General features: G+C 47.3%; 1 long non-coding RNA gene across 1 annotated transcript; it reads left to right on the forward strand.

The window, feature by feature from the left end:
- Positions 1-11,122: 11,122 nt before the first annotated feature.
- LOC109313043 lies at positions 11,123-21,895 on the forward strand. The gene is made up of 3 exons (XR_002101958.1): positions 11,123-11,137; positions 18,832-18,943; positions 21,740-21,895. It is a non-coding gene; the product is annotated as an uncharacterized LOC109313043 (long non-coding RNA).
- The last annotated feature ends 1,234 nt before the right edge of the window (positions 21,896-23,129 follow it).

Here is a 23,129-nt window from a genome sequence, read left to right on the forward strand (position 1 = left end):
TGGGGGCGGGGCCAGCCCCGGCCTCCGCCGGACCCGCCCGGGCCAAGACGTGAGCGGGGGCAGGCAGCCTGGGGGGAGCGGGGGCAGCTTCCGCAGCTGCCAGCCTCTGTCACGAGTCGGGCCTTCCTTGCAAAATCCTCGAGCTAGACTTGAAGCATCAACAATTTCTTTACCAAAGCAGTGCATTTTGGGCTCGTTTATTGCCTTCCCGCGCCTGAGCATTCAGGGTGCGCTCGTGGCAGGTTTTCAGGCTCCCCGCTGCAATCGCACGCGCTGGAAATTGGTCCCAATTTTCAAAATAGATGTCCTCGACCTATACTTTAAGAAGGCCTTCGATGGGATATCTCATTCTGTTCTCATAAATAACTGGACAGGCTGTGAAGTACATGAGTACACGGACAGGTGGGTGGCAAATTGTCTTGGGGTCGCATCCATAGGGTGGTGGTGGACAGGTCAATATCAACCTGGAAAGATGTGGGCAGTGGAGTCCCACAAGGCTCGGTCCTCGGACCAGTGCTATTCAGTGTCTTCATCAGTGACTTGGACGAGGGCACGGATAGCACCCTTTCCAAGTTCGCAGCTGATTCCAAATTATGGGGCAAAATTAACACAGCAGAGGGGAGGGAATGGATCCGGGCAGGTTGGAAAAATGGGCAGAATGAAATAGGATGCAGTTCAACAAAGACAAGTACAAAGTGCTGCACCTGGGCAAAAAGAACTGCAAACACACTTACAGGCTGGGGGGCAGCCTGCTGAACAGCACAGCAGCGGAACGGGATCTTGGAGTCATAGATGACTCCAAGATGAACATGAGTCATCAGTGTGACAACAGGGCTAACCACACTTTATCATGCATTAGCAGATGCATGACGAACAGGTCCACAGAGGTGATGCTTCCCCTCTACGCAGCACTGGTCAGGCTGCAGTTGGAGTCCAGTTTTGGGCGCTGCACTTCGAGAGGGATGCAGAGAATCCTGATAGGGTTCAGAGGAGGCCACTCATATGGTCAGAGGCCTGCAAGCAGAGCCCTACAAGGAGAGATTGAGGGACCTAGGTCTCTTCAGCCTTCACAAGAGAAAGCTGAGGGGGGATCTTGTGGCTGCCTATAAATTCATCAGGGGAGGGCAGCAGGGAATAGGAGATGCTCTATTTATTATGGCACCTCATGGAGTAACTAGGAACAATTGCCACAAATTGATGGACAGATTTAGGTTGGACATTAGGAAGAACTTCACAGTAAGGGTTGCCAGAATCTGGGCTTCCAAGGGAGGTGGTGCTGTCCCCTACCTTGGGGATCTACAAGAGGAGACTGGACAAGCACCTAGCTGGGGTCATCTGCCCCAGCGCTCTTTCCTGAGCAAGTCAGTTTTGATGACCTACTGAGGTCCCTTTCAACCCTAATACCTATGAATCTAAAAGAAAGCCAAGATTCCCACTGAGTGGTTTGGCCATTAAGATTCACGTTAAAACCATGAGATTTAGGTCTGGGACAGACATTGCCTAAACCAGTTTGAGCCAAATCAGTTAAGTCTGATACTACATTCAACCAGGTTCATCTCAAACCAGTTTCAGACATTTTGAAAGTTGTTTATGTGCACTGAGCGTCTGCTCTGTTACAGGTTTAAACCAGTTTCTGATCACTTAAGCCAGTTTATGTGTAATGTCTGTCCCTAGCCCTGAAGGAATAGTTTGCGTTTTTTTAATAAGTGGATTTATGATTCTTGTTATTTACTGGCTTCTGAGCTTTTAGGATGAAACCAGTAAGACCAGTGATTTCCCATTTGGGAACAACACCTGTTTACCTTGTGACTCTAGAGAAATACTAGACCAGTTCCACAACTCTGTTGCAGACATTGCCTCCATGCTCCTGCTGGGGGTTTGGGACAACCAAGAAGTGACTTCCTCCAGAGGGGCCTCTCTTCTGTGCACATGGGTCAGATTTCATATACAAAGGCAGGACTTTGGGAGTTTATGGGTCCCCCTGCAATGCAGACAGGATCATTTCAACAGTACTGCCACCCCCAAGTGGTCAAAGAACCTGAGTCAGTCCTCAAAACCATGAATCTGGCTTTTAAAAAAAACGTATATTTAAACTTTAGAAAAATCTTGGTTCCTTTCATTTGACTTCTGTTTTTCTGAGTCGTTATAGTATGCTTGCATCAAATTTTCAAGGTTTTTTCCTGGCATTGAGAGAGAGAAATGTATCTCATTTTTTAAAACGTTGAGAGACTCTACTCACCTGAATCCAAAAATCAAATATGATGAGACTTTTACAATCATAAGAACAGATGGCATTGATTCAGCTTAGAATTCTGTTTTGCTATACTAGGTCTCTGTTTTTTTAAGCAAAGAAAGAGCTCCCACTAACCAAAGATACAAGGTACTGTGGAGAAGAGATTGTCCCTTATTTATGCTTGCACAATGGCTGGTGCAACAAGGGCTTAGGGCCTGTGGAGGCTGTGGAGAGATAATAACAAAACTAAACAGTCAAAATAGCACTTCCATTTAAGCAGAAGATCTGCCCTTCACTTCTGTCTAACCTTATTCTTATCTCCTTTCTATTTTTTCTCTCTCTATTCCATGGGCGACTGGTGCCTCCTGAGTCGGGGGGGGCACTTGCCCCCCACTCCCCCAGTGGACAGTCAGTGACAAGAGGGTAAGGCCCTGGGGGTGTCCCCCACAGCCAATCCCGCAAGCGGGGAGGGGGGTTCCCCACAGCCAATCCTGGTGACCTGCAACTGGCAACACTGTGCCACTGGCACTTCTAGGCATGTTGCTGGCTCTTCCAGGTCAGTGGGATCGGCCGTGAAGGGACCGCTTCTCCTGGCGCACTCCCTGGCTGGTGTTCTCAGGAGGAGGCACCAATGCTCTCGCCTGCCCCCTGCCCAGGAACACTGTTTTGAGGGGGTGCACCAGCGCTCTCAGGGGGTGCATGCACCCCCTACACATCACCACTGCTCTATTCTATTCTAAATTAGATGCAGAGGTATTCATTGGGATGAACAGACAGATAAATAAGACAGAGTGGTATACATGGAGAGAGAGAGATTTGACATGTATTTTATAAAACATGATAGCATCACAAAAGACAGGAGAATAAAATCTGTATGGATTGAGAGGGTTTGGGATTCTTAATCAGACTATTCAACACATTTTTATTAATAGCTGCTTAACTCAAATTGGGGATGTCCAACTAGTGACTGACTGGTAGAATGGACATAGGTGGATTAATGCACAGGCCAGCAGGGCCTAGGCCCAGAGTCCCCTACCAATCATGGGATTCCAGATGCCTGGGTTCCCATAGGAAACAGCAGGTTTTCCCTTGCAGGCAGGCAGCATTCTAGCCCCAAGCAGCCCCTTGCAGGCTGCCAGGAGTGAGATACAGAGAGCACCATGTGCATGTATGTGGCTGCACGCGTACATCCTGCCCGGAACACACCAGGCAGTATGAAAGGCAGCTCCCTGTAGGTATGTGTATGGAGGAGACCCCCAAGGCAAGGGAGGGAGTGGGGCTGGGGTGTTGCCCAGCCAGGGTGGTGCATGGGACCCAGGACTGGGGTGGCTCATCCAGGAGGCTCAGGGGATGTGGCTTCCCACCACTGTGCATGCCCCCCAGGGGAGGTATGGAGGCGGGCATGTGCTCCTGCAGATTTGTGCATAGGGCAGATGCTGGCTGCTCGCTGCAGGCTTGGGGCTCTTCTCTCTGCTGACTTTTCCCCAGGGGCCCCGAGCTAGCCATGCATACCCTGCCCTCCTGGCAGCTGCAGGGGCAGCAAGTTGTGCCTCCCACTGCTGGGCGAGCAGGGGATGTGCAGTCCCCAGGGCAAAGGCAGCAGGGCGGAGAGCCCCAAGCCTGCAGTGGCCAGCCCACATCCTCCCTCACCCTGCCTGGGTCCTTTCCAGCCGTGGTGGAAGGAGGAGAGGCGGAGAGCAGGGAAGAGAGACAGGAACATACCCTTGGGGCAGATCCACCCAGCTTCCTCCCCTGGCCCACTCCATCCATGCAGCAGTGGTAGAAGTGGCTTCAGGAGCTGCCTGGAGGTCAGGGGACTACATGCCACCAGCACAGGGCATGGGGGAAGATTCTGAGAAAGCTGCAGCAGCATGTGGCCCATACAGCATGTGGCTCCTGGTCATGTCAAAACTGGAAAGTCATGACTCAAATGTTTAAGAAACATGTTGGATAAAGGATAAGTACCCCCACAATACACACAGACACACACATATACACACACACACAATTAGTATGCCATTGATCACAGAGACCCACCAGCAAAAACTGACTTCATATTCCTAAACCCATGCCTGTTACAGATGCCAAACCCTTCTTAATTCCTTCCTATCTGCCCCCTCCATTCCTGCGAAAGTCTGTGCACCTTCAGTAATCTAACCCCACTTTTAACTTCACTCCTTCCCATCAGCCAGATTCTGTTTCCCCCCTTGCACACAGCTGTGCCCACCACAAAGATCTCTCAAATGCTTTGGGGTTTGTGTGGTAAGCGTGGCTGTATCCCTTCCATGAGTCATGTAATCAGTTATCCCTCTGGCTTAAAGAAGTATACATCACTTGGCAAAGTTAGGTAAACCAGGTAATCAAGTATATCAGAGATTTTATACTATCAGAATATAAGAAACTGAGAATGATTCTAACTGTACCTTACAGAAAGGTGATTTTATATCACCTCCATTTAAAGACATTAAAATGCTAAGAAGTTCCAGATGGCTCAATCTGATTAAAATGTTCTATTTGTGTCCAATTAGTTGATTACCTGGAAATTAACAAGGTGAACAAGGAATGCTGAGGCACTTACAAAATCTGACTGAGTTCTGTGGTGATGCCACTAAGAAATCAGCAGAGAATCTAGTTAAGAAAATAGGAAAAACAAATGTTATAAGCTTTAAAGATAAAATAACAAACTATCCGAAGCCAAGCCTAGAGCTACATTCAGATCATTAGTATCTGATGAGGGAAGAATTAACAACAAACAGTCATCGCTTGTACATGGAACCAGAACATACGTGTTTTGTGTTTTTTTCCAGTCTGGTCCTATGTACAGACTTTGTTCATGTGGGTGCTCCGTTAGACCCTGAGCTTAAGCAAAGACTACTTCCATGCAGAATTTTGCAGCATTGGAACTCTTAGAATTTTCTGTGTTTATTATTTTATATAGGAAGTAGATTAGTTTCTAACTAAAAGAGCCAGATTTTTGAAGGCATAAAGGTATTAGCAATATGACATCTAAATACCTTTAAAAATCTGACCCCCTAGAGAATAAAAGTAACTCTTTATGGACAGGCATGGATGATGCAGCCATTGTTGAACATGTTTTCCCCAGCACACCATATTCTTACCTCTCATATAGAGGGATCTGTCCAGGAGAAGAAAAGACCTAAGTCTCTGTGCCCATTCAGTCCTTGGTCTCTGCTGAATGCTGAGATGACTGTGTGTGAACTGGACCAACTAGTAAGGATGGTTTTCAAGAAAATTAGACTGGAACACTCAATCCCACCCGCATAAGCCAGTATAAAGCTCTTGCTAGTACCACTTGTAACCATCATTAGAGTTGCTTTTATGGCCTAAGTTTAGTATTTGGACATTGAATTTGGCCACAGCTGAACTGAAACACAGAACAAATTATGCAGTCTTTCGTGCTGTCTTTGTTCTTTCACTGAAGCAATGTAACACAACTTAGGTCCAGAGCCTCACAACATTGAACAAATTGGGCTTCACTGATTAAAAATTAGGTGTGCTAAAGCACACCTAAACTGTAGCTTGTAAAGGACACCCTTTATAAGATGCCAATTATAACTCTGTAGTTTGCACACACAGCTGTGGGCCTAATTTGAAGGCAGCATGATCTGAGTGGGAGGTTCTGTTGCCTTGACCAAGTTGTTTCCTAGCTGTAAAATTGGGATAATATTATCTGCTTTCTAGGAGTGTAGAGTTTTGGCCATGTGAAAGCTGTAAAATAATGGCAGTAATGATTATCATTATGAATCCTGTTAAGCAGATATTTTTCTAAGAACGTATTACTATCATGGTACAAAAGAAATAACCCCTCAGAGAAAAAAAACATTCCTTTTTATGCACTGGAATTCAATAGCAAACTCTGGATCCTAATGAAAAGTTGTTAATTTCTATTTATTCTGCAGACATTTTCAGTTAACTCAGTTCTAAAAATAACTCCCTTCTCTTTTTTTTTTTTTTATAAGCTGATTAATTTTGGTTAGTTTCCTGCATCTGAAGTGGGCCACTCCAGTCTGAGAAAGTTAAAGCGCAGACTTTGCTTATTCTTTTACTGACCTAGATAAAGGATATAAAATTGCAAATAACTACCTGATGAGATTTGCTTTTGTCCCTGTTAGACAGTCTGCTGAAAGCAGCAAAATAACTATTTGAAGGTACAGATTATATGAGTGAAGAAAGCGTAAAAATAGCTTCATTGAAAGTATGGGCCAGATCCAGTCTTGTACTAAGTAGGAAAAAAATTCCCTATAGCCTGTAGTACTACCTGCTTGCTCTAAAATGGGTTTAAATACTTCTAAGACCTGCTAGTCTAGGCATAGTTTGTAGCATCTAGTTAATTTAGCTGGGTCCTTCCTGCCAGCCTCACAAAAATCTCCTGTCTCCTGAGAAGCATATTTTATCTCTTTGAGAGCTTGTGGAAACAGCATTGAAGCAGGTATATGTAATCAGTGTCCTTTATTTAAAATAGTAGAATTAAGCTTATGTATGAAATAACAACAGTCTTCAACCAAAACACAGGCATAAATCATCACCCAAAACAGGGCCACATACAGAATCACTCAGGAATTTGAATGATGTAACAAGAGAAGGTTTTCTGGGTACTATTCAAATAAGGGCATGCAGCAAGAGTAGCAAAGGATCACAGAATCAGACAGAAGAAAGCTTCAGACATACCCTGGACAAACCGTTTCTTGTTTGATTCCTCCTGGGTTCAAAGTAACAAGACTCAGTACATGCTTTGTTAATAAAAATCATAGTATAAACATTCCTGAGTCCATAAGCAATTTTTCTTCCAAAGTGGAACAACCTGAAAGATCCTGGATTTTTTACTAACAGCTTAACAATTCTGGAAGCAGCAGACCAGTTAAAGTGTATCACTATGGATACCAAAGTGGAAATTCCAGCTTTACTCTGCAGAGCCCCACCTGGCTGAGCTGTAAACAGGTACCCGGTCATCTGGTCCAATGAGTCAAAGTGGCCAAATGCAACATTGGCCACAACACTCCCTTGTGAACCATTGGTTTTAAAACTTGATGTGCATTAATTATGCTAGCCTCGTTCTTGTGTGTACTTCTGAGACTATCTAGACTAATGGAAGCCACAAATAAATCCCACAGCCTCCCTGAGTGCTAGTCTGTTCTCCTTTCCTAATCTGAGGCTCTGCTTTCTGCTCCCAGTCTGATCTACTGCTCTACTTTTTGCTTCCTGTCTTACCTGCGCTGTGCTCCCTGTCCCCTCCCCAGTCTGCTGTCTGCCACACAAAGGCTGCCCAAGCCACATATGGCACATGTGTCATTGGTTAGACACCCTGATCTAGATTTTACCTACTTGAATAACTTCAGTAGGTCCAGTTTTTGTTCAGTTCTCCATTAGGCAAATTCTTGCTAAAGTCCTATTACTCTGTGGCTCTGGCCTCTTCATAAAAAGTTGCACCTGCTTAACTTGGACCCTGAGAAATAAATTATTTACACAGATGTAATTGGCATTATACTTGTGTAAAAAAGTAGTACGTGGATAAGGTAAATACCAAACCCAGGATAACTTCCCTCAATTACAAATCAGAGGAAAACTCTCTACCAGCATAAATTATACTACTTTATGTTCCATCTGCTCATGTTCGTTGTAGGATAGACTTTTGCAAAAGGCAAACAGGCTATTACTTGTTCTTCTACCACATATTGTTGAAACAAATTAATAACTATCTGTTGTGTGCAACTACCCTGGGATATATGCAGATCTGTCTGCTCCTGAACCTGATATTTTTTACATAAGTAAACAAACCATTGTCTCCCCTCTCTCCAGGGCCTAATGGTGTGATGTTAAACCAGGCAGACATTTATTTCAGTTTAAACCTATTTTATCTATCATAAGTCAACTAGAAATAGTTTTAAGCTAAGGGCATAGGCACACAAACAAATTGCAGTGCGGTAGAAAGGGGGCATGGATTTATTATATGCCAAAGACCCCATGGTAACCACCTGCAGACAGCTGACCCGACCAGGGTGCGGGGCCCAAGGCAAATCAGTCCACGCGGGGCCCTGTCCTCTCTCCAATCCCATGGGCCCCAGACCCAAAGAAGCTGCTACTGCCGGCGGTGGCAGCAGCTTCAGCAGCAGCAGCAGGAGAGACGAGAGTGGCCGGACATGGACCGCTGCTACTCCCAGCTCCATGCCACCGCTGCTCTGCCCAGCTCCGTGGGGCCCCCAAAACGCAGGGCCCAGCGCAGTCATCCCAATTCGTCCCCACCCTAGGGATGGCCCTGCCTGCAGAAGAGGAAAACTATTGCAAAGTAGCTTTAACCTTTTTAATTCAAAAGTAAACTGCTGGGCTAAAAGCACGCACACAGGCAGTTACCCTGAAGCAGAAAATGCATCAGAAAGCCTCAGTTTCCTTTACCTCATTGTAACTTGTGTCCCTATCCCTTACTTTAAATGGTGGGGTTTTTTCAATTTAGCTTAAAACTATTGGAAGTGATTACTGAACCCCATACATCATTTCTTAGTATGGTTCCCTGGTTGCTTTTTCGCAGGCTCCTAGAACTTGCTATAAAGGTTGGTTACAGGGCAGGAAGCACGTTTTTTTCCTCCACTTAATGTCAATGCAGGTAAATGAATTTGTTTCCCCCATGGGGGCCTGTTAGTACTGCCCAGGAAACACTCTAGGGACTCATTAACCGTGAAACCTTTGGAGGTTTTCCAGTGCAATCTTTTCTACCTCTGTGAAACAAAATCACTGAGTGATCTCATCTGTTTGCATACAGAGTAATCTTTATCTTGTGCTTTCCAAACATTGTGGTTTCCAAGCAGGATAGCAAATTTCACACAACTTAGCTACCGTATTGAGGGTTGGAATATGTTTCTTATGATAATATCTCATATTCCTACAGCAACTCCCACCCAGAAGGAATCTGAAGTATTTTACAAATTGTATGAAGTTTGTGGGAATCACCACACTAACCAATGAAATGCAGTCATCTCTAAGGTGAAACACTGCGGCTATTTAACAACCCACAGCAATACTACAAAACAGTTTAAGGCGATGAAAAATAATTTATCCATTTGCAACTTTAGGAATAATTTTAGCTTAATGGAACGTAATGATCTTAATTGGGAGAAGTAGCTTCATAATACTGATAAGTAATAGCCATATGTGAAAAAAACAAAGTCAGAGACCATGCCATCATGATATTACTAGAAGCATGAATTAGCCATACAAAGGAAAAAAGTTGTAGAATACTCCTTCTTGTGAATGCAGAGGGGAATTATGACACAACGCCCCAAACAAACAAGTTCATAGTGAAAACTGCAGAACTAGCTCTGGGCCTCGTGTTAGAGTAGCATATTATTTTCCATTGTCCATTTGTTGCAGGGTTTTCTCAATATTTTCCCCAGCTCACGAGGACTTTGAGATTTAAGATTCCAGTAATGTACACTGCAGATATTACAAAATCCATCTTTAATTCTTTAATTCACTAGCTTGGAGTCTTTTTCAACAGAAGAAGCCTCCTTCTGCTCCTTTTTTCATGCATGACTACCTCAGCATGACTTGTCTCCATGAGCATAGCTAACATTTTTCCTTGCTCCAGTGTGTGAAACGGTAACAGAAACTTAGTTAAACTTATTTACCGTGATCATTCTCTCGATTTCTTCATTGATTGGTGCTCTTCCGCCCTCAATCAGAAACACAGTCCCTCCACAAGAAACATTAAAAGGAGTAGTGTAGCTTCAATGTTGAAATACAGTTGAAAACAAAAGTTCACGCTTTCTTATCAGTTCCAGCCATCTAGTGATATGTTGAGGATACTCTAGCACAGTGGTTCTTAATCTTTTTTGTACCAAGGCCCATTTGTAAACATTGATGACCTGTCCTGACTCAATGGCCCTCGCTCCCAACCCACTGCCCTCCACCCCCAGGCCCTGCCCCCCCCATTTATGGGGCAGGGAGGTCCCCAAGCAGCCCCAAACCACCCCTCGCAGGCTGGAACTCTGCCACGCCTTTGATGAAACAACTGGAAATTGTTAACCAGGCGGGAGGCTGCCCGTTTGATTGACCTGATGCAGAGGCCATATACATGGCTCTGAACCTCCCCTTATACTATGTCCCATGCCTCACAGCTGGCATCCATAAGTTCACTCTAGTGCCCCCACACTGCAACCTGCACTCCCATACCCTCATACTGGGACCCTCACTCCTATGCCCTCACACTGGGGCTTGCAATCCTTATGCCCTTACCTCAGGACTCTCAATCCCTGTTGTTGCAGGATCTTTCCCTGGTCAGGCTTACCACAGATCACGAATAGGCAGGAGAACAGTGAACAGGCTTGGTAGCTTTTATTACTGAATATCAACGTAGTCGCGCAGCGGCTAGAACTCACCACGCTTCACGCGCCCTAATGGTGCGCGAGACCGATGAACCTGGCTGGTGAGTAGTTTCTGGGGTTACAGGTAGCCGGGATCAGGCGGGTCTCTGCATCCTCCTTCGGTTGGCCACTCCGAAGGCCGAGCCATGTCCGTATTAATCTGCCGTAAAGCGTTCCGAGTCTGTTGGACGCAGAAAGAACCCTGACGATCAGGTGCAGGCGCCTTTTATAGCTTAGGTGACTGTCCACGGGTCCGCCCACAATGGCGCGAGTTTGGGCACCCGCGGATTGCTGTGGGGCTTGCCCTCCGGTTACAGGGGTGGCTCCCGCTTCGGGGATGCTCTCACCAAGTCCGCCTGCCAGGACTTTGCTGTTATTAGGTTCAGTGAATTCCCTGGCGCGTGCACGTCCAAAAGTGGTACCTCCTGTCCAATCCGGTCCGGGGTCTGTGAGGGCTCCTACCTCCCCTACACCCTCGCCCAGGCCTCCGTTATGAGTCGAAAGGGGTGCCCCCCTCTCCTCAGCCGAGGTGGGGTAGTCCCTCGAAAGAAAATTGTCCTGTTAGCGACATGCAAGCTGCTCTGCCAGCTCCCCGCCGGGGCTGGCTCCAGTCTCTTGGTGAGTCACGTCCGCCTCCTGCCGGAGGCCTGTGTTCCCCGATTGGGGTTCCCTCTGTGCGGCCAGAGCACACCGCCCCTGCCTGGGCTCTGTTTCTGCCCAGTACCACACGGGCTGGCCCGCCTCCACCGTTTCCGGCTACAGGCCACGCTGGTTGGGGCTGGGATAGGGAGCTCCCCCACCCCAGCCTTCACAATCCAATCAACGGCCCCCAGGGCCCTCCGTCCCTCGTGTCCTGCCCCTGCGTGGCCCTACCCAGCTCTAGAAGACCCTCACCGGGTGCCGATCTGCCGTCCCCCATCGTGCCGCTGCCCCACCGGGAAGCGCCTCCTTCTCCTCCGGCTCTTCCAGTCCCCTGAAGCTCTGCGCCGGCGCCACTTTTGAGCCACCCGGCTCCTTGCCGCACCTGGGGAAGTTAATTAAGGCGCGTGCCGCCAAGCCCCGCGTGGGGTTCGCCTCCCGGGCTCTCGTCCCGGCTGCGGCCGTGCCACCACTCTCGCGCCCCGCGTTCCCGCGCTGCCGGCCCTGGCCGGGCGTGCTCCAATCAGCTTGGTCAGCCCTGGGGCTCTCTGGGGTCGGAGCTCTTCCACAGTGACGTGCGGTGGTGTGATTGCATGAGGCACCTTTCGATAGGCCCATGGCACTGACTGACTGACGCTGGACTCCGCCTTGTGGAAAGTTCTAGCTACCACTTATCTCTTACATTGATGGCAGAAAAACAACTGTGGTCTGCCTAGCAACTGTTACATAACTCTGTGTAACTTTTTCTGATTGGCGAACATGGCCACTTAACAAACATAGTGATCACAACATGCCCCCCTGGCCACGTGAGCCAAAAACTTACAACAGATACCAAAACAGACTTAACACGTTTGATCTCTGCTAAGGAGGTTACAAACAAATGAATGGTGCAGCATAATACCAACTGTAATGAGTTAAGTGAATAAATTCAATCAACTAAACCAAGGTGCGATTAGGCTGCCAGGTCAATATTACAATACACTTTGGATCTCGCGGCAAGTGTTATTCGTTTGAGGAAGGCACTCATAGTAGGTGACCTGCATAGCTGAGGTAATTTGATGATGAATGGAATGAATGATCAAACCAACACAACAGGATGCTATCAATACAACAGTTAGAACTGTAAATAGGGGAGTTAGTAGATTTGCCAACCATGGTGAAAGCCGGAGGTTAAATGCAGATTGGAATGTTGCAGCTAGCCAATTAAAGGGGGTCTGGACAATTGGACGCGTATCCTCAGCTACCTTTCGGATTTGATTGATGGCTCTAGAAAGGGGCTCCGAGGCGTTATAGATAACGAGACAACAGGTCTTGTCTGGCGCAGTGAGGTTAAGCACTGCGCAGAATCCACCTTCTTTGGCCAACATGAAATCTAACACAAGGCAGTTTTGGAAGGCAACCTTAGAAGTATCCTGCAACTGCCGGTTGAATACTTCCAAAGCGTCCACCGTACTATTGGCCAGTCTGGCTAGCAATTCCAGAGTTTGCAGCTGCTGGATAGTCAATGCCGAGGCGGAGGCTCCAGTAACAAACATGCCATACAGGGTCCACCCAGTGGTAAACTTCCTGCGCTCAGTTTCAGTCATATTAGACCAAAATTTCGACTCCCCCATGACACCTGTAATTTGTTCATTGGGGATCACATTGTGGGTGCTCCGGACATGGTTGGGAAATGTAAGCGGGGCGGTCCAATGGGTAACGTTGGAAAACTCATAGGGGCATAGTGTAACTTGGACCAAAATACAACACACATTGAAATGATAGGGAAAGTGACTGTACAGAACGGCTTGGGTTGAGTTTTCGTCTTGTTGACAATAGAACATAGTATCGTGGGGAGGTGGGATCAGTGCTATTGGTGGGGGGTGTCTAATGTTAAAGAGGGCCAAAACGGTTTTAGATGTGGGCTAAAGCATCTGGTAATGAGTTTGAATGCAGCACGATGAGCAGGTGGACCAAAGTGACTGCCCATCGTTATAAATGTTTTTACGGGGAATAGGCGAAATGCTTCAGCCTATAGTGATCACAACACCTGTGTCCTCGCACTGGGCTCTCAATCACATCCTTGAGCTTGTGCCCCCATGCTGGGGCTCTCTATACTATGCCCCCACACTGGGGCCTCATCCCACATGCCCCCATACTAGGGCTTCTCAATTCCAAAAAATCCCATGCCCCCACACTGAGGCTGTCTATCCCATGCCCCCACACTAGGGTCTCATCCCATGTTCGCCCTCACTGGGGCTCTACAATCCCAAACATATATATCCCAACCCCTTTTTCAAGCCTCAGGCCTTGCTGTGGACCTGGACCCTGCCTCAGATCCCCTTCTATGACCTGGGCCCTGCCTCAGGCCTCAATCCAAAAGCCTAGGCCCTGTGGTTTTATCTCCAAGGTGTGCACCCCTAGCCTTTCTCCTACTCAGGGTCACCCACAAGGCAGCAGGGGCTGAGGCTTTCTGGCACCCCGTACTCTCCCTTCACTAGGGAGGTACAGGCATGGCATTTCCTGGAGACTGCCCCACCACTTGCAGGCCACCACACCATCCAGCCCCAGCAGGGTATAGTTTTAGGTCATGCCCCAGGACCAGGAGCCTCCACCATCCCCATAGCTCCTGCCCTGTACCTCCAAGATATTATGTGAGCAGCAACCCCAACCAGATGATGTTTCCCCTCTGGCTGCTTTCAGCTCAGGGCCTGTTCTTATCATTCACAGCTGGACCTTGTTCCCAATCAGGTGGCCTCCTGCTGGCCATCTGACTCCTAATTGGGAGTGCAGCCACCTGCAAGCTGCTCTGCTGCTTGCCCACACCCCTCTGAGTGAAAGGCACAAGCTGTGCCATGTCACACCAGCCCACCTATTCATAGAACAGGTCTGTTATCCTCAGCTAAACTCAACTGCGTAATACAGGAGATCTCATCACAGGAGATACAGGATCTGGGAAGGATCCAAATAGGTTCACAGAAAAGGAAAGCTGGAAGAGACCTTATCTAGCCTAGCCTCCTGCTCAGAACAGGATCATCCCTGGCTGAATCATCCCAGGCAATCCACAAGTGAAACTTTCCAGGGATGGAGATTGCACAACTTCTCTATGTAGCCTGTTCCAATGCTTGTCCAGAAAGTTAACCATCATCAGAAAGTTCCGCCTAATCACCAATCTAAATTTTCTCTGCTGCAGGTTGAGGCCATTTGTCCTAGTCCTGCTTCCTACAGCCACAGAGAAAAGCCCATCTCCATCCTCTTTATAATGACCCCATAGGTACTGAAAGACTGTTATCAAATTTCCCCTGTGTGGCAGAGCACCTTTGGTATCTGCCACTTTAAGGCATGAGAGAGGTAGCATGGCAGCCTGCAGATGTGGGCTAACCCTAATGAGACTGTCACATGACTCCAGAAGGGCCCTGGGATTGGAGGAGGGGGCTAAGCAGCCTCCATTTTGGATCCAGGCCCTCAGGGCTGAGCTAGCAGTCTGCTGCTGCAGCCATGGAGAGTACATCATGCAGGTGAGCTCCTGGTCAGAACATCCTTAGAGGTAAGGGCAGGAACTATGGGGATGGCAGGAGGCTCCTGGTCCTGGGTATGACTGAAAACTGCACCCTGCTGGGGAAGCATGGCCTGGTGGGACTACCTATGGCAGGGTAGTTCTCCAGGAATGCCAAGCCAGTTGCCTCCCCAGCGAAAGGTGGTAGGGACATCTTATAACCCCAACTCCCACTACTCGATGGGTCATTTTGAGAGCAGAATGGGTGGGGGGGAGGCAGGCATGTCTCCAGACACCTGAGACCCATGGGATGAGTGCCTGTAGCCTGCAGAGAGGAGGGCTCAGGACAAGCCAAATGAGGAGCCATGGTGGTAGAAGACCTTGTGGCCCCGGTGAGGGTGCAGAGGAAAAGAGCCCCAGGAAGGGGACAGAGAGTGACCCATAGAAGGGCCCCTGGCTTAGTTCAGTCCGGTGTCGGGTAGAAGGCCAGCAGCCACAAAGAGCAGGGCTGCATGTTTACCAGCTAGAGTGTATGAGGAAAGAAGCCTGAAGGGCCGTGTAGAGTAGGGTCCAAGGGAGACCCGAAGGGCTGCGCAGAGGAGGGCGGGATATGTGGGGCCCGGTGATGGGCAGTATGAAAGAGGCCCTGTGACAGGGGGTGGTATGTATGAGACCTGAGAAGGGCAGAATGTTAGAGGCCCAGCAAGGGGCAGAATTTGACTTGGCCTTAGGCTGGAGCAGATATCAACTCATGGTGCCATCTGTGAGGCATGGGACACAGTGTGGGTATGGTATGGAGCTGAGTATATCACCCTGGCATCAGGACATTAAAATGGGCAGCCTCCCATATTTTACATCAGTTTATTAAACAGCAAGTCATGGCAGGAAAGACTGGGCAGACTGCCCCACACAGACAGGAGGGCCTTAAGACCAGGCCCTGAGCTGGCCCCCTCATTCTAGTTTTTTCCAGACTAAATAACCCTAAAGGAGAATCCATTCTATAAAGAGGACTCAAAAACAAAACAAAACAAAACAAAACCCACCACAGAACTTCTAATCTTTTGTCTATTCTGTCTTTTTAAGAATTCTTTCCTTACCTTCTGGACCATCAGTGAATATCCTGCAGCATGTGGTTTGATCCCTGTTATTGTTCTGATCTGCAAAGGGTATTAGCATTGTGAGTTGGGGCTGAGGGTTCTCTTCTCTTCATAAGACAAGTAGGAAGCAGAATTTCTGCCAACTCAGGGGTTCATTCCCTACTCTAGTGACCTCTTACACTTTCTCTGTCTCAATACACTGATTATTAAAGCTCTAAAACTTGAGTCAATTTATCTAAAGTGTCTTGGGCTGTCACTGTATTTTTCCCTGCAGCAGTGTGATGACCTGTCCTGTTGGTCTGCAATAATAGTAAGGAAAATGTTGTTGTTTCTATTTGAAAAGGTTTTGATGCTATCAGGAACTTTTGAACTGCTGCTGACCAATAAAACTGCTGAATTTAATTAATCTCCCTCCTCATATTTGGGACTCTGTAGCCACTTATTTCTCTTACAGTGAGTTCTCTTTTACTTTTTTTTTAACCCATGTGTGACAGCCTTTCGCCCGCCACAACTTTGGATGTTATCCATACTTCTGTGATGTTGCTCAGTGGTTCTTACTGGCACAGAGACATCTTCCCTGGAGCATCATCTGTGGGGCTCCTCCTCCCCTTTCCACTCAGGTATTATTGTAGGTCCTAAGCTGTGCCTAGATGTCATCACAAGTTGTTTGATGTGCCAGTGGGACGAAGCACTAGTGTCATGGGAACTTCCTGAAGTCCTGTCACACATTGAGGAAAAATGCTAACACAAGAAAACAACATAACTCAACACGGCTCAGACCGAGTGGTGGGCAGACAACCGTTATCCCCTCACTCCCCAGTGTTGGGGCTTAAGGGTCTGCTTCCTTGAACCTTCGTTGCCTGTTTTCTACTTGGCCTCTTTTTCCCCAGGCCTTTTTTTTTTTTCCTTCTTCTTTCTTACAGACCCGTGGTCAGGTAAACTAGGGGCTCCATGTGTTCCCTGCTGGGCTCACTCATGGCCATTCACAGTAATTGTCCCCTGACAGCACACTTCAGGCATGCAGTTGGATTGCAGGGAGGATGGGGCATTGTGGGCCATCCCTCCAGAATTACTACACCCAACAACAAACCATCAGCATTCCTGCATTTTACAGCTACTCCTCCAGAAATGTAATATATCTCATCCAATGCACCAAATGCCCTGATGGAAAATAGGTAGGAGAGACCAAACAACAGCTGTGCACCAGAGTGAATGCACAATGGAGGTCTAATAAAGACAAGAATACCCAGTTACCTGTGGGGGCACATTTTTCACAAGAAAATCAGTATCTCCCTAGTCTCAGTTCTAATCCTCAAAAGGAATTTACAAAACACTTTTCACAGGCGAGTCTATGAACATCACTTCATCAACCTCCTAGATACAAAAAATCATGGACTAAATATAGACATTGGATTTATGACACATTACAACCTGCCTAACATCTGACTCCTCAGGTACCTCTCTGCTATATACCAGCTACATTCATCTCCCTCCCTCCCCACCCAGCCTGTCTGTCACCCACTTACTCCTCAATTTACGCCTTCACTGACTGTCTGTCTTGCGTGCATACCAGACCAGCCTCTGGCCTCTTTACTATTTATTCATTCATTCCATCCAGGAAGAGCACACACCAACTGCAGGTGCTTCCTCAGCCTGACAAAGAGTATTTAAACCCGAAAGCTTGCTAAGAATGTTTCCAACTACTTGAGTTGGTCTAATAAAAGATCAGATTTACCCAAAGAACCTTGTCTGTTTCTCTGCATTAGCATTTTCCCACATTCTCCTTTTCCAAGCCTTTGTATTTAAAAGACCTGATTCCTTTCTATTTAGTACAACTACTCTCTGCAAATCCATTCATGGCATCTGATGAAGTAGGCTGCAGCCTGCAAACTTTCACACCTTTCTGAACAAGTTAGTCTGAGGTGCCACACTGCCTTGCCTTCTGTCTAACTTCAGACTAACACAGCTAGCTATCTCTCTAGTTTCAACAGTAAGCCTATTTCCTTTGCCTATTCTTAATATGTTATGAGGCACATTCTTAGCTAGTATAAATTGCCTTAGCTCCATGGAAATCAATAAAACTATGATAATTCCTGTCAGATGAGGCTCTAAGCCATTTTCCTTTACACACCTGCCATAGTTATTATTTTCTGTGGGCAGCCTGGAGGCTTAAGTAGAAAACTGTATATGTGCATTACTTTTTTTGAGATGCCATGTCCTTCCACATTAGAAGTAAGTCCAAGACGTGTAAATAAAAGATGTCCATTGCAGGTGCTTATCAGTTAACTTTGCTCATATGTCCCTGTAAACCGAAGAATTAAGGCAAGTCTACAATACAAAATGACCAGCTAAGTATCTGTGCACTACTTCCACCCCTATTTTGAATGATAAAATATGACCTACACAAGGAGACATTGTGCTTTTACATAGGAGAATTTCACTCTGTGGTGTGTTTTCTGGTCTGGCTAGTGTGAGCATGTGTGTGGTGTAAGGATTACCCACCTTGTAGATTTCTATACACATACATGAAATAGTGAGAATTATTCAAGGGGCAGGGAAGCGGGGGGCACAAAACAAGATATGGGGCTAAGAACTCCCAGACTGAATTGTTGGCTCCACCTTAGTTTTTGGTTCCTAGTGGCTGTAGCTTCCTGAGCTAGGTATCTACCTGCTCAGACCAGAGTAGTTCTGGCCAAGCCCAGGAAGGGAGACTGATAGGTGCCTACCTTTCAAGCATGGAGATCCATATGAGTTTTAGGTTGCCTCTAAGTGGAGGCAGGAGGGAGTTCTGATTGCTGCCTTGGAGACTTGGCTTTAAGGCTAAGTTGACTGTGCTACAAAAACCGATGCATTAATGTTCTTTCAAGCAGGATGGAACAGGATCACACTCAGGTGCCTAAGCCTTTTAGGAATCTAATATAATTAAGCCCAGTCCAGAACCCATGTTAGCAATCTCTAGTATACAGAACTCAACAAACAATGACATTCTTACAATATCACCTACCTCTTCAGGGAGCTTGTGTGTTCAACACAGTACTGAAACCAATGTCAGCTGTCAGTGGGCTGTCTACATTAGAGCATCAACATAGCTAAAGAAGAGTCAAAAGAACTCATCTCAGCAAAGGTAAGAAAACTTCAAGTCAATTGGTCCCTAGAGGGGGAAGTATTTTACAGTTTGCTTTTGTGTGGCAACATTTATATACTCCAAAGTGTTCAGGGCTCTTTTACAAATTTGAGGTGACAATCTATTGGCTGATTTAGCTTCCTAAGTGACTTAGACAGCAAATAGACATTTTAGATTCCATTTCTGAATGTCTCCCCCATCTAGTAGACTTATATGTGTAGTGCCCAAAATCTGACTAATTAGCAGCTGTGTGAAATAGCTGTACACCTCTGTGATCAACTGTTTCTAGGCTTTATGCAGCTAGAGTCATTCTGTTAAGTCTCTCAGGTTGTACTGAGTCCTACATGGCCCAGGGCATGACTACAGGGACTTTGTCTCTGGTGCAGCCTCCCTGTCCCTGAGGCAAATAAAAAGAAGGGGCAGGGGCCATGGCCACCTACAGGGAGGGTATACTTAGTAATAGCTGAGCCAGGTACCAGAAGGAGGTGACTGGGATGACCACAGAGATGAGCTACGGTTAGATTTAAGACAGGCTACATTTGGGTACCAAAAGGAACCTGAGATTAGAAGGGCATCTAGGGATAAGCAGAGAAAGGCCAGGAAGAAACGGGAAGACAGTCATGGAACAGGAGTATGGTGCAAAATAGGAGGGAACAATAAAGGTAAATGTAGGTGGAAGGGCACCAGACTGGAGAATGATGTAAAAATCTTGATATTGGGGTTGGCATGAGAGAAGGTCTGAGTCAGGGTGACAGATGAAGAGACATGCACCCCCTGAGCTGCTCTACAACCCTTCCCTGTGTACACTACATGCTGTGCCATGTGCCCTGTTCCTGTGGAGGAAACTGAGGCAAGATGGACATTGCCAGGCCCTACGAGGCTGAGGTTAGTTTCTGGTTCCTAGTTCCTTTTTCTAAGTTTCTCTTTCAACAATTACAAATTTGTTAGCAATGGATGAGACAAGGTAAAGAGGTCTATAGTTCATCAAATGCGTATTTGTTAATAAAAATGTAGTATCATCTCATATGTTAAGTATTCTAGTCATCATCCATAGAAATTAAAACATTTAATTCAATGTACACATATGTAATTGTCATGGGGCGGGGACCCAGGAGTGGCTGTGATCTCTCCTGGCGCCCCTACCATGCCAAGTTGCCTGTCTAGCACCCTCGTTCTCGCCTGCCATGACTTTGATGGTTCTATAATATTAATGGGAAGCTGCCTTACCTGACCCCTTGGACCCAGTGCTCTTACCCTTCTGGTCCCTGCTCTATATGGATAGATGCTGGTGCACCCAACCCTATGGGCGTTGCGTGGCTCCTTCCACCCCTAATACCATGCCCCAAGCCTCTCAGTTGTTCTGGATGTTATCTCATCTATGCTCTTTCCTTAGTGGCCCCATCCAAGGCTTCTGCTCGTATGTTTGCCCTCAATGGGCTCCTTATTGCCGTACTTGCCTCACCGGGATATAGTCATACGCTCGCCCTCACCAGGCTTTCCAATCTTGCACTTGCCCTCACCAGGATCTAGTCGTATACTCGCCCTTACTGGGCTCTCTAATCTTGTACTCGGCCTCCCCTGGGGCTTTTCTGTGTACTCGCCCCCCCCGGGGCTTCTCCCGCACAGACAGTGCCTCTCTGGGGCCTGCCTCTCCGCGCTCATGCACTCTCACCTGCACTGGGGCCTGTCTCCCCACGCTTCCCGTGGTTGGGGCTCAAGTGGCCGTAGCTGAGCCTGGCCCCCTGACCCTCCTCATAAGTCTTGGACCCTGCTCAGGTTCCTCACGATTGGGCTCAGGTGGCCTCAGCCTCACTGGCCCTCTAGACCCTTTCCTGGGGCTGGAGTCAGTGCCCCCTGAACATTGTGCCCTCACTGGGCTCTTGCTTGCACGCTCTTCCTACAGCTCTGCCCACACTAGGGCTCCTGCTCACACTGGGGTCTGTCTCGCCCACACAATCGGGGCTCAGGCGGCCTCGGCCTCACCTGGCCCCTCAACCCCCTTTCTCAGGGTCCTAGGCCCTGTTGGGGTTCCTCCCAATACTGCCCCACTGGGCTGGGGTCAGGACACCCCCAAAACACAGTGCCACTCTCCAGCGCCAGGAACCCCTCCCACTACTGGGGAGCTCCCATGAGGCCTCCTCCAACCCCTACAGCCTCACCCGGTCCTCCGGTGTTACAATAGCAAACAAAAAACACAAAGCCATGAGCCAACCGGCTGCAACACAAAAGAAGCCTCCTGGCTATAACATACATTCTGCACCACCCTGGCTATTCTTCATCCCTGTCAGGGTTTTCTCCACCCCATACCATCATGCAGATGCTTGGGCTGGGCTGCAGCAGAGCTCCCACTCCTCAGGCTGCCAGAGGGGAACTGACCTCTGGCCTCAGCCTGGCTGCTTTTAAAGGCCAGGCCCTGCCCCCTCCTGGTCATCTGACCAGACTGGTTGCCCCAGCAACCCACACCTGTGCTGCCCTGCAGATTGGCAGCTGCCCTTATTACTGTTACCAGTAGCAAGCACCCTAGTGCTCTGCTATAGTAATGAGACACACAAGATAACAAATCCCTGCAATCGAGAGGCTACTCTGAAGCAAAAGGAGCAAGGGTGCTATCCAATATGAAGTTTGGTTTTTGAGTGGTCTGGTAGCACTGGAAACAAAAACCAGGCTTCTATGATCTATAGAAAGCATTAATTATTCTATTTTAATTTTAATTTAATTTTTTAAATTTAATTTGCATGTGTAGATGTACCCTGTATGTATAAATTAAGAATGACTATACCGCTTCCTTTCTCCCAGGGGCACTTACCAGTTACATTTAATTTGCCTTTCATTCATTGGCTCTGAGACCAACATCACTGTGAGCATGGCACCTAGCTGAATGACCTGGGACATACTGTGGAATTTTTTGACTTCCTGTTTCAGGTTTAAGCCATATAAAAATTACATAATATTTTTCTTTGTTGGTTTTTCTTCTTAAACATGCAACAGTCTTTTCAGACAGGAATATAGACCGATATGAGGAATTCTGGATAAGTAAGTGCCTGTCGTGTCTTAACACTATACACTTTACACTAAGCACAGTTGTTGGATCACTCACCGTTAGTTATGACAAACCATCCCTTCCTGGAACTTATACGGAAAATCCTCAAACAGTTGTAACCTATACTAGAAGAAGACCCAGAGATCTTTCCAGAAGCACCCATCCTAGCCTTTAAACAAGCACTGAACCTTGCCAACCTCATCACCAGAAGAATCTGGACCCAAAGAAGACATTGCTTTTGGAGTAAAGGGATTACTCACATTCCTTACCAGCTCAATGTTCAGGAGGCAGGAGCTGAGCGTGTACTGAATGCAACATCCTTAGTAGGACATGATAAGGAATGTTTGTGCTTTCATCTTGTTTGTACATTTTATCTCTGATTTAAACCACCTTTGTTTGGATGGGTGATTCAAGGTTGTCATATGCTTCCCAATTCAGGCTTCTCTTCCTAGCCTGGATGGATGGAGCATGATACTGGATGGAGTCACTGTGGACTGAAACAGTGGTTGCAATTATAATACATTTAGAGTTAGATTTGTTTATGATGCAGAGCAGAGGAATAAACTGTCTGTACCTTGTTTGCTCAGGGCGAGTCAGATACGAGTGAGAAATCCATCCCCAAATGTGGTGATGCAGACTCTGGTGCTCTCCAATGCTATCTCCAAGATGTTTTGAAATTTCCCCAAGTGGTGGGGTTCCCAACCCCTCCTTTGTCAGCAACTGCTCCCCAGGCTATGTGTCTCTGGAAGCCAAAACCTATGGAGCTGTTGAACACCACAGCTGCTGTGGAAGGGGCCACATTCCTCATGTGACTGGGCTCCCCAAATCTCAGCCAAAGGATACATCCAAGGGGATGCCTGGACTCCCAAGTTTCAATGTACTCATAGTTAGGTGGGCTGGGGCATGGGGAGGGAGCTGTTTGTTCAAAACCTGAGACCCTCTGGTACCACAGATGCTGGGATTGGATCATAGAAACTCAGGGAATACCTGTCAGTCTCCTAGATGTGGATCTGGGCTATATGGGCTGGAAGAGGGGACATCCTCGACTTCAGGAAAGCTGACTTTAACAAACTAAGCAGGCTTATCAAAGAGGCCCTAAAAGGCCACAACCCAAAGGGGAGGGGAGTTCAGGATGAGTGGTTGCTC

Source organism: Crocodylus porosus, unplaced genomic scaffold (genome assembly GCF_001723895.1).
Source record: "Crocodylus porosus isolate Cpor-Errol unplaced genomic scaffold, CroPor_comp1, whole genome shotgun sequence".
NCBI lineage: Eukaryota > Metazoa > Chordata > Crocodylia > Crocodylidae > Crocodylus > Crocodylus porosus.